Source organism: Pinus tabuliformis, chromosome 5_2 (assembly GCF_031772625.1).
Source record: "Pinus tabuliformis cultivar Carrire ecotype Pingquan chromosome 5_2, CPIR1, whole genome shotgun sequence".
Classification (NCBI taxonomy): Eukaryota; Viridiplantae; Streptophyta; class Pinopsida; order Pinales; family Pinaceae; genus Pinus; species Pinus tabuliformis.
Window position 1 is genome coordinate 1,100,290,100 of NC_142306.1, and position 12,341 is coordinate 1,100,302,440.

Genomic DNA, 12,341 nt, shown 5'->3' on the forward strand with positions numbered 1-12,341 from the left:
AAGGCCATTGATGTAAACCTGTCGCCAGAAGTGAGAAACTTGCCATTGAGGCATGCAAGCTTCAAAGTACTGAAAGGGGTGTTCCTAGATCGACTTCTTGGATAATGGGCGGATGTCGACAAGAAGCGATCTGTCATAGGAGGGCCTTAGTGAATCCCACATCAATGACACGGAACAGAGCAAATGATTTTAATGGAGATGAAAACGATCTGATGACATAAGGTTCAGGGTGGTGGTCATGAAAGAATGGAGCATAAATGTATTGCAGTGGATGAGACACAGGTGAATTCTCTGAGCGACTTCTCTTGAACATATTGGTGACATTGACATGATGGATTGGTAGTGTTAACCCCAAATATGGATGGTGTGATGGACCAATGGTGATATGACCAGTGAACGGAACAACCCAACCCGACTCAGATGCGGAGTGAATGTGTCATGTTCAAGAGCGACTTGCTACCAATGAAGTTTCTTCAAGTTTTCTTCCCAATTTTTCCCGAGTCATTGCTGACCAGTACCTCTTTATTTTTGTCAAGCTTGAGGAGGATAACATATGCTTGTTCTATAATTTTCCCTTCGGGCAAACCCATCGCTATGTTTTAACGAGCCTAGCGATAGTGAAACTCGTTCTTGTCTATATGGACAAGTTTGTCACTATTCAGTTTTAACGAGTTTAATGACAAAGATAACTCGGTCCTTTTCAATTTTAGAGAGTCTGAAAAGGGACGTAAAGAAAACTCCAATAATCCTTTTTCGTCATACAATCCCTTGAGTCCGAAAAAGTATAAAACAATACAAAAGGGATGAATTTTCAGTACTTTTAACGAGCCGAACAAAACAAGCGCTCGATCTTTTTGTGTAATAATTCCTCAAGTCCAAAAAGATTAAAATCTAAAGGAGGGATAGCACTTCCGGTCACTTTAACCAGCTGGAGAGGCCAATTACTCGGCAATCTTTTCATATTTTATGAGTCAGTTGAAAAGAGCTTAAAGGAGACTCGTTTTTTGAGGAACGAGTGATAAATTTGGGTAGCAGCTAATTCTAGGTAAGGTTTGGAATCTTCCAATCACAGGAGTGTCACAAGGGTGGCTAATAGGATCGCTCTTTGAGATTGTTCCTCAAAAGGGGGTAAACAATCAAATGGAGGTGAGTGATAGGCCAATACGGAGTGGAGGTGATGATGAGAACACGACCAAGGATTCAAAGGCTGATGATAATGCATTCACGATGGTTATTTACCAGAAATTGGTTCATTTTTAATGAGCTTAAACTCTGGGGGAACATTTGCTCATTGCTTATGTTTATTTTTTAACGAGCTTGAATTCTGCGTTAAAACTGCTCGATATAATGGTCATTGATTATCTTGATTTTACCATTGACAACTTTTGTTCCTTCAACGGTTGTACTGCTTCTTCAATTGCTTCATCAAACTAGTTAGAAACGAATAACATATGCTTGAAAAATGAGTCAAAACGCTAATATTTTACTTGAATTACATGAAAAGTAATTTAAAAGTGGTTTTTTACCTCTCATTTTACCATTTCATTTGAAATTTGGTTTGTTGGAGCTTTGGAGGTGCTTTACCCCTTGATTTTTGCTAGCTGATTCCAGGAGATTCTGCGGACTATTCTTGGCGCCGTTTGGACCAGGTAGGAGCTAAACCTGAGCTCTTCAATTTCATCCTTTCCTTTTTGAATTCTGAGCATGTTTTCTAGTTTTTCTGAGCCTCTAGGGTTTGAAAAACTCACCCTGGCTCCATCGCACCTCTTCTATATCGGAAGGTGAGATGCATGCTGGCTTGGCCATTGGCCAGTCAGCATGCATCCCACCCAGAACACTGCTGGGGGTGCGATGGGTGTAAAGAGGGAAATTTATGCACAGTTTTTCATGGAAAATTTTGCCTGTTTTTCACCAAATCAGGATCCTGACTCTTCTCTTGTTTGTTTCAAAGATTCATGGGAGAAAAATGCCTGTTACATGGCGAGAACGTGAGCATGAAGAAGAGGACATGCTTGCTTTACATGATCCGGTTACGGTAAATGCACTGCGGAACAGTGGCCTGTTCAAGTTTTTCCGCATCTCTGGCATGAGGCAACAAATCAGCTTGTTGCAATATTTTCTTGATGCATGGGATCCTACCACCCAGGTGTTCCAGATTAGGGGCAAGTACATCCCCTTGATTGTCGTGCACATCTATTATTTGACCGGCTTATCGAGGCAGGGTGCCCCTATATCATTATCAGGTTCGGCCCGTGGGGTGACATCTGTGAGATATTACATTCGCAGGTATTGCAAAGAGGGATCTCAGCCAAGTAAGGATGGCAAGATCAATATCCGAGATTTCACTGACAGGTCCTTGAGGACCATTCTGTTAACTATTGCTAGAATGGCTGGTAGTGCGACTCTCCATGTGGCCAACAGATCTTATATGCAGTATGCCTTAGAATGCCTTAAACCAAAGGTGTTCAATTGGTGTGATGCAATACTCTCTGTGATGAAAGAACAACTGACCAAGGTGAAAAATGGAAGATTGAAGAACTTTGGATATGGTTCTATCTTGACAGCTTTCACCTTGGAAAAGATCCAGCTGATGCAACCGCAGTATGTTTCACTTGGTTCACCTCCACCGATTGAGACCCGGATGCAGAGATGGGTCGACCTTATGGCCAGACATGCTGGTCAGTCCCAGGTTTCCTTTTCTGATACTTTCTTTAAGTGGTTCAACCATCAGGAGATGGTTTTTTCCGAGTATCCATATGCTGGTATGGATTTCCGAGGTGACCCGGATTTGGTACTGCCGGCTGGCGAGAAGTGGGGTGTCATCGGTAAATTATTTGACCATATCTCTGTTTATCATTTCTCTTTATAATTTTCTTGTGCTTTCTTCTATCAGGACTAATCAAAACTCATGTGCTCATGCAGATGTTGGACCAGTTCGGCTAGTAGTACGCCTGAGAGTGCCCGTTGCTGCTCCAGCAGGAGAGGTTGTGGGAAGGGCTATCCTTCGTGACCTTGATGTGGTCGAGACTCTTTCAGCATTGCAGTATCAGGTCGAAGGCCTCACTCTTGGTATTCCGGATGTGAGGACTGACGAGTTGCTTCTGAGGTTGCAGCGACATACTACCGGCGTGCCGAGTCGATGGACTAGGCTTTTACGCATGATTGCACTAGCGGTGACTTGTTATCACCAACATCATTAGATTAGGGTGCCCCCTAGAGTTTTGCGTTTTGGGTCATCTGACCAATTTTGTCTTGGTTACAGAACATTATATGTAAACCATAAACAGTTATATATATATTTTTGATTTTCGGACTTTTATTTTTGTTAAGTTACATGATCCTAATGCAAATATTGATGAAATTCTTCTTTTTATAAATGTTGCAAATGTCTATCTAACACATAATTTGCCAATGAGTCTGTTAATGTGTTTAATTTTCTGGAAATATGCTGATATTGAATAAAATCAAATTGCCTTTCCAAAATCTTGACCCTTAGGAACATGCGATAGATAGCTGGATTTCGGACGGAGTAGATACCAGTGAGTTGTAGGATGACGAGTTGTGAGTCTAGCCTGACGACAAGTCGGCTTATGCCATGTGTGATGGCATCAGAGAGAAGTTCTATCAATGCGCTATATTCAGCGATGTTATTTGTTGACCGACCAATACATACCCCTCTGAAACTTACTAACTCGTCGCTTGGATCAAAAATGGCCCAGGCTGCAGAAGATAGATTCCGCGAACTACGACTCACTCCATCGGCATATCCAACAAAAGATTCCAATAGGTTTGACATCTACGAAAAATGTAAAAAGTGGATTACTTGACCAAAACAATTACCCTTAGCGAAAACAAAAATGTAACAAAAGCATATGGGTTACTACATTGAATCATGCGTAGTAACGCTTAAGGTACAACCTGTTACGGGGTTGCGCTAGTGGAATCCCATCATAATCCACTAAACTCATAAGCCCCTTTTGCTAATACACGTTTAACAATATAGGGGCCCATCCACAAAGACTTGAACTTCCCTGCTCCCAATTTATCGGATTCTTGGTCATAAAGTAAGACCAAGTCATCTTCTGAGAAGACACGGGGTTTGACATTCTTGTCGAACTATGCCTTGACTCGTTTCTTATGGGCTTCGTTATCCAATGCGGCATCACGACAGGTTTCATCCAATTGGATTAGTTCCAAGAAACGAGCCTCCTCTTCTAAAGTTCCGGGTAGAAGGTCGACTGCGAGTTTGAGGGACGAGATTTCACACTGAACTGGTAAGATTGCTTCTAGGCCATACACCAGTTGAAAAGGTGTGAACCTAGTTGCATTCCTTACCGATGTTCGGTATGCCCACAAGGTTGAGTACAGGATCAGGTGCCAATTCCTTTTGTGGACTCCAATCATCCTTTGCAGCATCGGCTTTAGGACTTTGTTGATTGCTTCAACTTGTCTATTGGCCTGTGGGTAATATGGAGTAGAGCTGTCGTGGGACAACCCCAATTTGGTAGACAATTCGACCATCATGTGATTGCGAAAATGCGATCCATGATCTGTGACTATAGCCTGTGGAACATCGAATCTGGCGACTACATGATTGAAAAAGAAAAGGGCAGCTATTTCGACGGTGTTATCTAATGTAGGCATCGCCTCGGCCCATTTGGTAAAATAGTCTACTGCGACTATGATATACCCATGCCCCCTGGTCGAGGTGGGGTTACATGTCATGAAATCAATGCCCCATTTGGTGAATGGCCCAACAGCAACTATCGGTTGCAGGGGTGCGGGTGGTTTTCTAGTTTTACTATCGAAAATTTGACATGCATGGCAACTTCTGACTGCGGTTATGCAATCTTTGAACATTGTTGGCCAGAAGTATCCTGCTCGTAAAAAAATTTGCGCCGTAGTGTAACCAGATTGATGCCCCCCACACGCGCCTAAATGGCAATCATTCAGGACTTTTTCGGCCTCCTCATGGGTAAGCCACCTCCTCAGAACTATATTGACACCACGATGGTAAAGTGTATCACCAACGATCATGTAGTCTTTTGATTGGTATCGAATACGTTTTTGTTCCGAGCGAGAGGTATTAGACCTATATTTTTGGGTTTGGAGATAGATGATTATATCTCCATACCACGGATTGCTTGAAGATATCAGAAACAAAGATTCATCCATGATGGTTTCTTTGGATGTTTCATCGTTGGACGACGATGGGAGATCGCATAGTAATTCCATGAAAACCAGGGATTTCTTTGATTTGGATTTTACAAATTCCAGATTAAACTCTTGAAGAATTGCTATCCATTTTGAATATTTGCCCCCCAGCAACTATCTCGACAATATACAAGTCATGGGGTTGCAATTTGACAAAATGGTAGTTTTTCGAAAGAGGACATAGTGTTGAAATCTCTGTATCGCTTGAACAGCTGCGAGAGCCAGCTTTTCAACATAGGAATACTTGATTTCTGTATCATTTAAGTTTCTACTCAAATAATATATAGGATGTTCAATTCCGTTGTATTCTTGAACTAAAACCTTTGCGATGGTTGTATCCGCTACAGCCAGATACAGGTTAAAGTATTTTTGATAATCAGGAGCGTACATTAATGATGCTTTCATTAGGGATTATTTTAAAGCATCAAAGAAAGCTTGTGCGACCTGATCCCAGATGAAGGGCACTTCCTTTTTCAATAGATGCATTTAACCTTTAGTAAGTTTCGAATGAACCTCCTCAGAAAGTTTTCTTTCCCTTGGAGTTTCTGAATTTGAAGCAAATTTGAAGGTGGAGGCAAATTTATGATTGCCCGAACCTTACAAGGGTCGAGACGGATCCCGTCCTTCGAGACTAAAAAGCCAAGCAAATGACCAGAACTGACACAGAACACACATTTGTGTGGATTTAGTCGTATCTTGTAGTGTCGGCAACGTAGGAATATTGCTCTCAAATGCTGCGGATGATCGGTCCGCTTTTGCGAATGAGCCGGAAGGTCGTCGAGATATGGTTGAACGATGTTTTTGATGTCATCGAAGGCATAATCCATTGCCCTCTGAAATGTTTCCCCTGCGTTCTTTAAACCAAAGGGTAATTTGCGATATGTAAATGTGCCCCACGGACAAATAAATGCAGTCTTTGACTGGTCCTGTGGGTGGATATTTATTTGATTATACCTGGAGAATCCATCCATAAATGAAAATATTTCACATCCGACGCATTCATAAATTATCTGGTCAATAAAGGGTGTAGGGTAGTTGTCTTTGGACAAGCTTGATTTACATCCCTATAATCAACGCACACTCTAATCATTCCCTAACTATCGACTGGTTCCTTTGTCAAAGCCTGTTAGATTTCTCATTTCAGGCAAAAGCGATGGTGAACCCAGCGCTTTCGAAGCAGTTGAGGAAAGGATACTCACAGAAGCCCCTTCATCTATGATGGTACTGGCCATGACCATTCTATATATTTGAGCAATGATTCGAAATGGTACACTAGCCGGTAAACGGGGTCTGCCTAGCAGATTCCAATCGAAGGAAACAACTAGGTTGCTTGGCGGTGGGACCGAATAGACGGCCGGATACGACTCTGACGAACTTCCTTCTTGCGGTAAAGGAACGGGTAGAATGCCCCCATGTTCATCGGAGTCTGTGCTTACGAAGAGAATTTGAACGGTGTTGTTCTTGTTCTCTCCGGTGACTTTATCATCCGAAGATGGACCTTTTGAAGGCAAGATCGGGTCAATTGCCACCTCGACCTTTTGACTTTCGTCTATTGTGGATTCAGAGGGTTCATCTTCAATGATAGACGCTTCAGCCGACCACAATGGCGTGTCAGCGGGATTTTCAACTAGTGACGGACTCGGTAAGAGTTTCTTATATCCAGGAGGAAGCCGTAACGGTGAAACCGGGCGGTTGTCCAAAACCCTTTTAGCCTCGTCTAAGAAGGGACAATGGTGGACGGTGTGATCGCCTTCACACAGTTTACAAGGAAGTTTACATTTTCCTTTTTTTCCAGGGACTTCACTTTCATTAGTTGACGGTGTATCTTCAACATGATCGTCTGAGGTTGATGACACCGGATTGTGCAAATGAGGAGACCAGTCCCTTAAGATCCGAGGGATTCAAGGAAAATTTCGATTATAGTGGTCTCCTTTGCAAATGACACATGGCGATTTAGGCCTAGACGATGCAGTGTGTGGATTTTCGCTAGACGATGCCTGGTTGCCCCTTTTCGCCTTTGGCTCCTTCTTCTTCTTCTATTTCTTCTTCTTATCCTTCTTCTTCTCAGTTACTTGATTTTTGGCTTTACTAGCTTCATCAAGCGAAGAGGAAGGAGGAGAGGGAGAATTGGACGAAGTAGAAGGTTCGGGGGTAACTCTGGTATCATTTAGTTGCTGACTTGATTGTTCAGGAATCACAGTGTTCTGAAGAAGAGCGATACGGGCAAGCCGATTTTCAATCCTGGAAGCGACAATGTGGCCATATGGGGTGCACCAACATCTCCCCAAGAGGAGAAAGGACTAGGATTTTCTCCAAGGGAAAATCCTTGGTTGGTGGAATCCATTTTTCTCAACCTAAGACCAATGTGGGAAAGGTGATGTTTATTCCGATTAAAATAAATTTTAGACGCTTTGACACAACTTGTTTTTTCAATTTTTAAGAGTCGAGAAAAAACAAAAGATGACTCTAGTTGCCTTTGATTTTTAATGAGCTTGAAGTGACAAGTGCTCAGATGGACCTTTTCCTTTAAGGAGTCTAAAAAGGAATGAAAGAGACTACTCTGGAAATCTAGACAGAAAAATTTCCAAACCAATCGCAAAACTGCAGATACTTTTTACGGTACGGCAGTCAATCTTCCCGAATGCTGTGTTCAGTGCATTGCGATTGATAGGGCGGTAGACACGGCTTCCTATGGATAAAGGATAAAGCCTATTGTGGTCTCCCAATATATACTCGACAATACGTGGGAGCACAAGTCCGTACTGGCACTTATCGTCTCAAAGTGGAGGAATCACCCAACCAGCAATGAAAACAACAGTTACCAGGCTTTACGATGCCGGAATACATCTCTAGCCTAGACTTCTAAATGTTGTGCGTTAGGTTCCAGAGCGTTTTTAGATTCATTAAATTTATTTTACAGTTGATCTTGCTTAAGAAATTTGCCTTTCAGGTTCACTGCGTGATGTAGATATACAATTTCCTAAAAGGCAATCTAAGATGATAAACAATCGTTTAATCTTCTTTTTGCAATGAAAATCCTAGCTACTAAGGAAAGAGAGACGATATTCTTCCAACATAGAGCAGAGAGCACACACTATATGCACTGTCCTAAATCAAACCAACAAACAGTCTAAATGCAAATGCACATGCATGTATTTGTTTTCAGCCTTCTTAATGTGTGAATGATAAAAAGAAAGCTAAGTGCAAATTTGAATTATTTTTCAAAGCGACATTACTAACAAGTTTCTTTTCAAGACAAAATGAAGACAATGATGACACTTCATTATTTGGAATTGAAAACTTGCTTTCAACACTTGAAAAACTACTAGTTCAAATCAAATACAAGAGTAATAGTGTAATCGACTATCAAGAACAATCAGATTCTCTTCTATGATTGAAAACGACACTTGCGAAACTTCCAAATCAAGAAACGACAGTTCAATTACGCTACTTCTTTGTAAAAGGGAACTGAAAATGGCTCACAATACAAAAAAACATTTACAGTTCTTTGCACAATGGAGGCGGAATAATGGCAAGGAAGGAGGTTTCCAACAGAGGTATACTGATTACAGACAACAAAACTCCTGAATAGTGCTAAAAAGAGTGAAAAAGCCAAAGTCTGAAGGCAAAATTAACCCTTTTTTATCAGCGCACCTATTACACAGGGATTCCAGTATGCATCCCACCTATATCACATGGGAAGTGTGATGCATACTGAGATCCTTGAAGAGAGGGTGCGATGGTACAGTGCGAGACTTTTGATCCAGTTCTTGATCACAATTTGCAGCACAGTTCAGGGATTTTGGCCGAGCAAGTGGTAATCAGTAAATAAATCACAGGGGTAGATCTAAGGAGGTTACTAGAGCCAGCACAAGGGCAATTAGAGAGTTTGTAAATCGATTGTTAAATTCATAAACAAAACCCGGAGATAGACTGAAGCAGCATTGATCTACTTTGCACTTGCATAGCGAATGCAGTTCGAAGGCTAGCTAGCTTGACTTCAGGCTCCGTCTGTAAGTTTATAAAGAAAACAAATATAGACAAACAAAAAGATAAGAAATCAAATCGTCCATGTCTTATATGTGATGAGGATCATTGGACAAGAGATTGTCCATATAAAGCTAAGCTTAGAAAATTCTTCAAGAATTCAAAAACCTCGGCGGTATTGACTGATCCGTTTCCAAATCCAGGAACAAATCTGGTTGCTAGTGACAATGCTTCCCCGTCCCAAGTGCTGATGTTTTCGGTTTCGAAACAGAAAAATGATGCTTTGATAACGACAAGGAATAAATATTACGGGAATCCACAGCTGTCGAACAACAAGGATAAAGATCAACCTAGTAGTTCGACAACAACTTCGACAGAAGTTGCGCCGCCCATCATTCCAGAGCTAACGATAAAACCGCCAAAGGGAGTAGTACACAAGTTGACATTTAATCCTCGTGCCAGAGCAGCACAACATTATAATATAGTGGAAGATCTAGCCCAATCACCATCCGCTATGTCGACACTTGAGGTACTGCAAAATTTTCCCTCCAAAAAGCAGGCTTTATTATTAGCAATAGGTGGGATAGACCCAAAGGATTCTAATCTTGTGTCCTTTAATCACAAAGGATATGATCCTTAGTTACCAGCTCAACTAGCTTTCCTCATTCAAGTGAATGCCCTCAACAAAATTGTTCATCGAGCAATTATTGATGAGAGGGCATCTACATGTATTATGTCGATGAGTTGCTGGAGAACTTTAGGACCTCCAACCTTGTCGCGATCTTCGACGACATTAAAGCATTTTATGGACGAACATATACCTTGTATGGGATTTTAAGTAACTTGCAAGTTGAACTGGGGGGGAAAACAGTAGAAATAGATGTTGAAGTAATTGACGGAAACCTCGATTACAACATCTTGCTGGGAAGGCCCTGGATGTATGCTATGGCTACGGTTGTGTCGACCTACTTTAGGAAGATTGCATTTACCTTTTCAAGGAGGAATTACAATCGTCGACAAACAAACATTTCTCCCCAATAGTTCCCAAGTTATGGGAAGCATTCTGATGATACATGGAAGCCCCCATTCGCTTCAAAATATCGGAGTAGGCCTACTAAAAGACCCTATATTAATGGGGACTTTTTCTCTCCCGCCTCCAATCAATCTGGCGGAAGTGGTAGCAGTAGGAACCTGAAATATGATATCTTCTAATCAAAAGATCTCAGAAAATGATATTAACATGGATCATCTATAGGTATTGCCTCCAAGCCCATAGAAATATTGTAGCAATCAATGCTTTTGGCATGGGAGGCAAACCCCAATCAATGCTCATCAAGTGTTTGGATAGATAGGTCTAAGGAATATGGAACCCCTTCAGATCCTTGGTCACAAGTGCGTTACACTGATGAAGGAATTGTTCAGTCAATGACAATTGACGGGGTGCCATGGGAAAATTACCACCATCGTTCCCATCTTCCGGATTGTCAAGAAGATACTCCTGATGACCTTCATCATTCTTTAGCTTTTGATTTCCTATCAAAAATTGTAAACACGGTGGATTTCGAGCGAAACTTGTCCAATATCGAAGAGACTATCGCCGTAAATATCTCGACCAAAATAGATGTTGTAGAGAATATTTATGTTGGAAAATGTTGTTCTCCTTCAAAACTGGAAATATATAACACTCTTTTTCACGAATTCAGAGATGTATTTGCTTGGTCATATGATGAAATGCCAGGCATTGACTCGAGTATAGTTGAACACGAAATAAAGATGTATCCAGATGTCAAACCAGTAAGACAACAACTACGGCAAGTGCACCCCAAGAAAGCCGCTGCCATCAAGGCAGAAGTTGAGAAACTTCTCCATGCTGGTTTTATTTACTCGGTTCCTCTAACTGATTGGGTATCAAACATTGTTCCTGTGATGAAAAAACAAGGAACGATTAGAGTGTGCATCGATTATAGGGATGTAAATCAAGCTTGTCCAAAAGAAAACTACCCTACACCCTTTATTGACCAGATAAGTGATGAATGCGGCTGATGTGAAATATTTTCATTTATGGATGGATTCTCCGGGTATAATCAAATAAATATCCACCCACAGGACCAGTCAAAGACTGCATTTATTTGTCCGTGGGGCACATTTACATATCGTAAATTACCCTTTGGTTTAAAGAACACAAGGGAAACATTTCAGAGGGAAATGAATTATGCCTTCGATGACATCAAAAACATCGTTCAACCATATCTCGACGACCTTCCGGCTCATTCGCGAAAGCGGAACGATCATCCGCAACATCTGAGAGCGATATTCCTATGTTGCTGACACTACAAGATACGATTCAATCCACACAAATGTGTGTTCTGTGTCATTTTTGCTTGTTTGCTTGGCTTTGTAGTCTCGAAGGACGGGATCCGTCTCGACCCCTGTAAGGTTCAGGCAATCATAAATTTTCCTCCACCTTCAAATTTGCTTCAAATTCAGAAACTACAAGTGGAAGCAAACTTTTTGAGGAGGTTCATTCCAAATTACGCTGAACTTGCTAAAGGTTATACGCGTCTATTGAAAAAGGAAGTGCCCTTCGTCTGGGATCAGGTCGCGCAAGCTTCCTTTGATGCTTTAAAAGAATCCCTAATGAAAGCATCATTAATGTACGCTCCTGATTATCAAAAAGACTTTAACCTGTATCTGGCTGCAGCAGATACAACCATCGCAATGGTTTTAGTTCAAGAAGACAATGGAATTGAACATCCTATATTTTATTTGAGTAGAAACTTAAATGATACAGAAAGCAAGTATTCCTATGTTGAAAAGCTGGCTCTCACAGCTGTTCAAGCGAGACATAGATTTCGACACTATGTCCTCTTTCGAAAAACTACCACTTTGTCAGATTGCAACCCCATGACTTATATATTGTCGAGACAGTTGCTGAGGGGAAAATATTCAAAATGGATAGCAATTCTTCAATAGTTTGATCTGGAATTTGTAAAATCCAAATCAAACAAATCCCTGGTTTTCACGGAATTACTATGCGATCTCCCATCGTCGTCCAACGATGAAAGATCCGAAGAAACCATCGTGGATGAATATTTGTTTCTGATATCTTCAATCAATCCGTGGTATGGAGATATAATCAT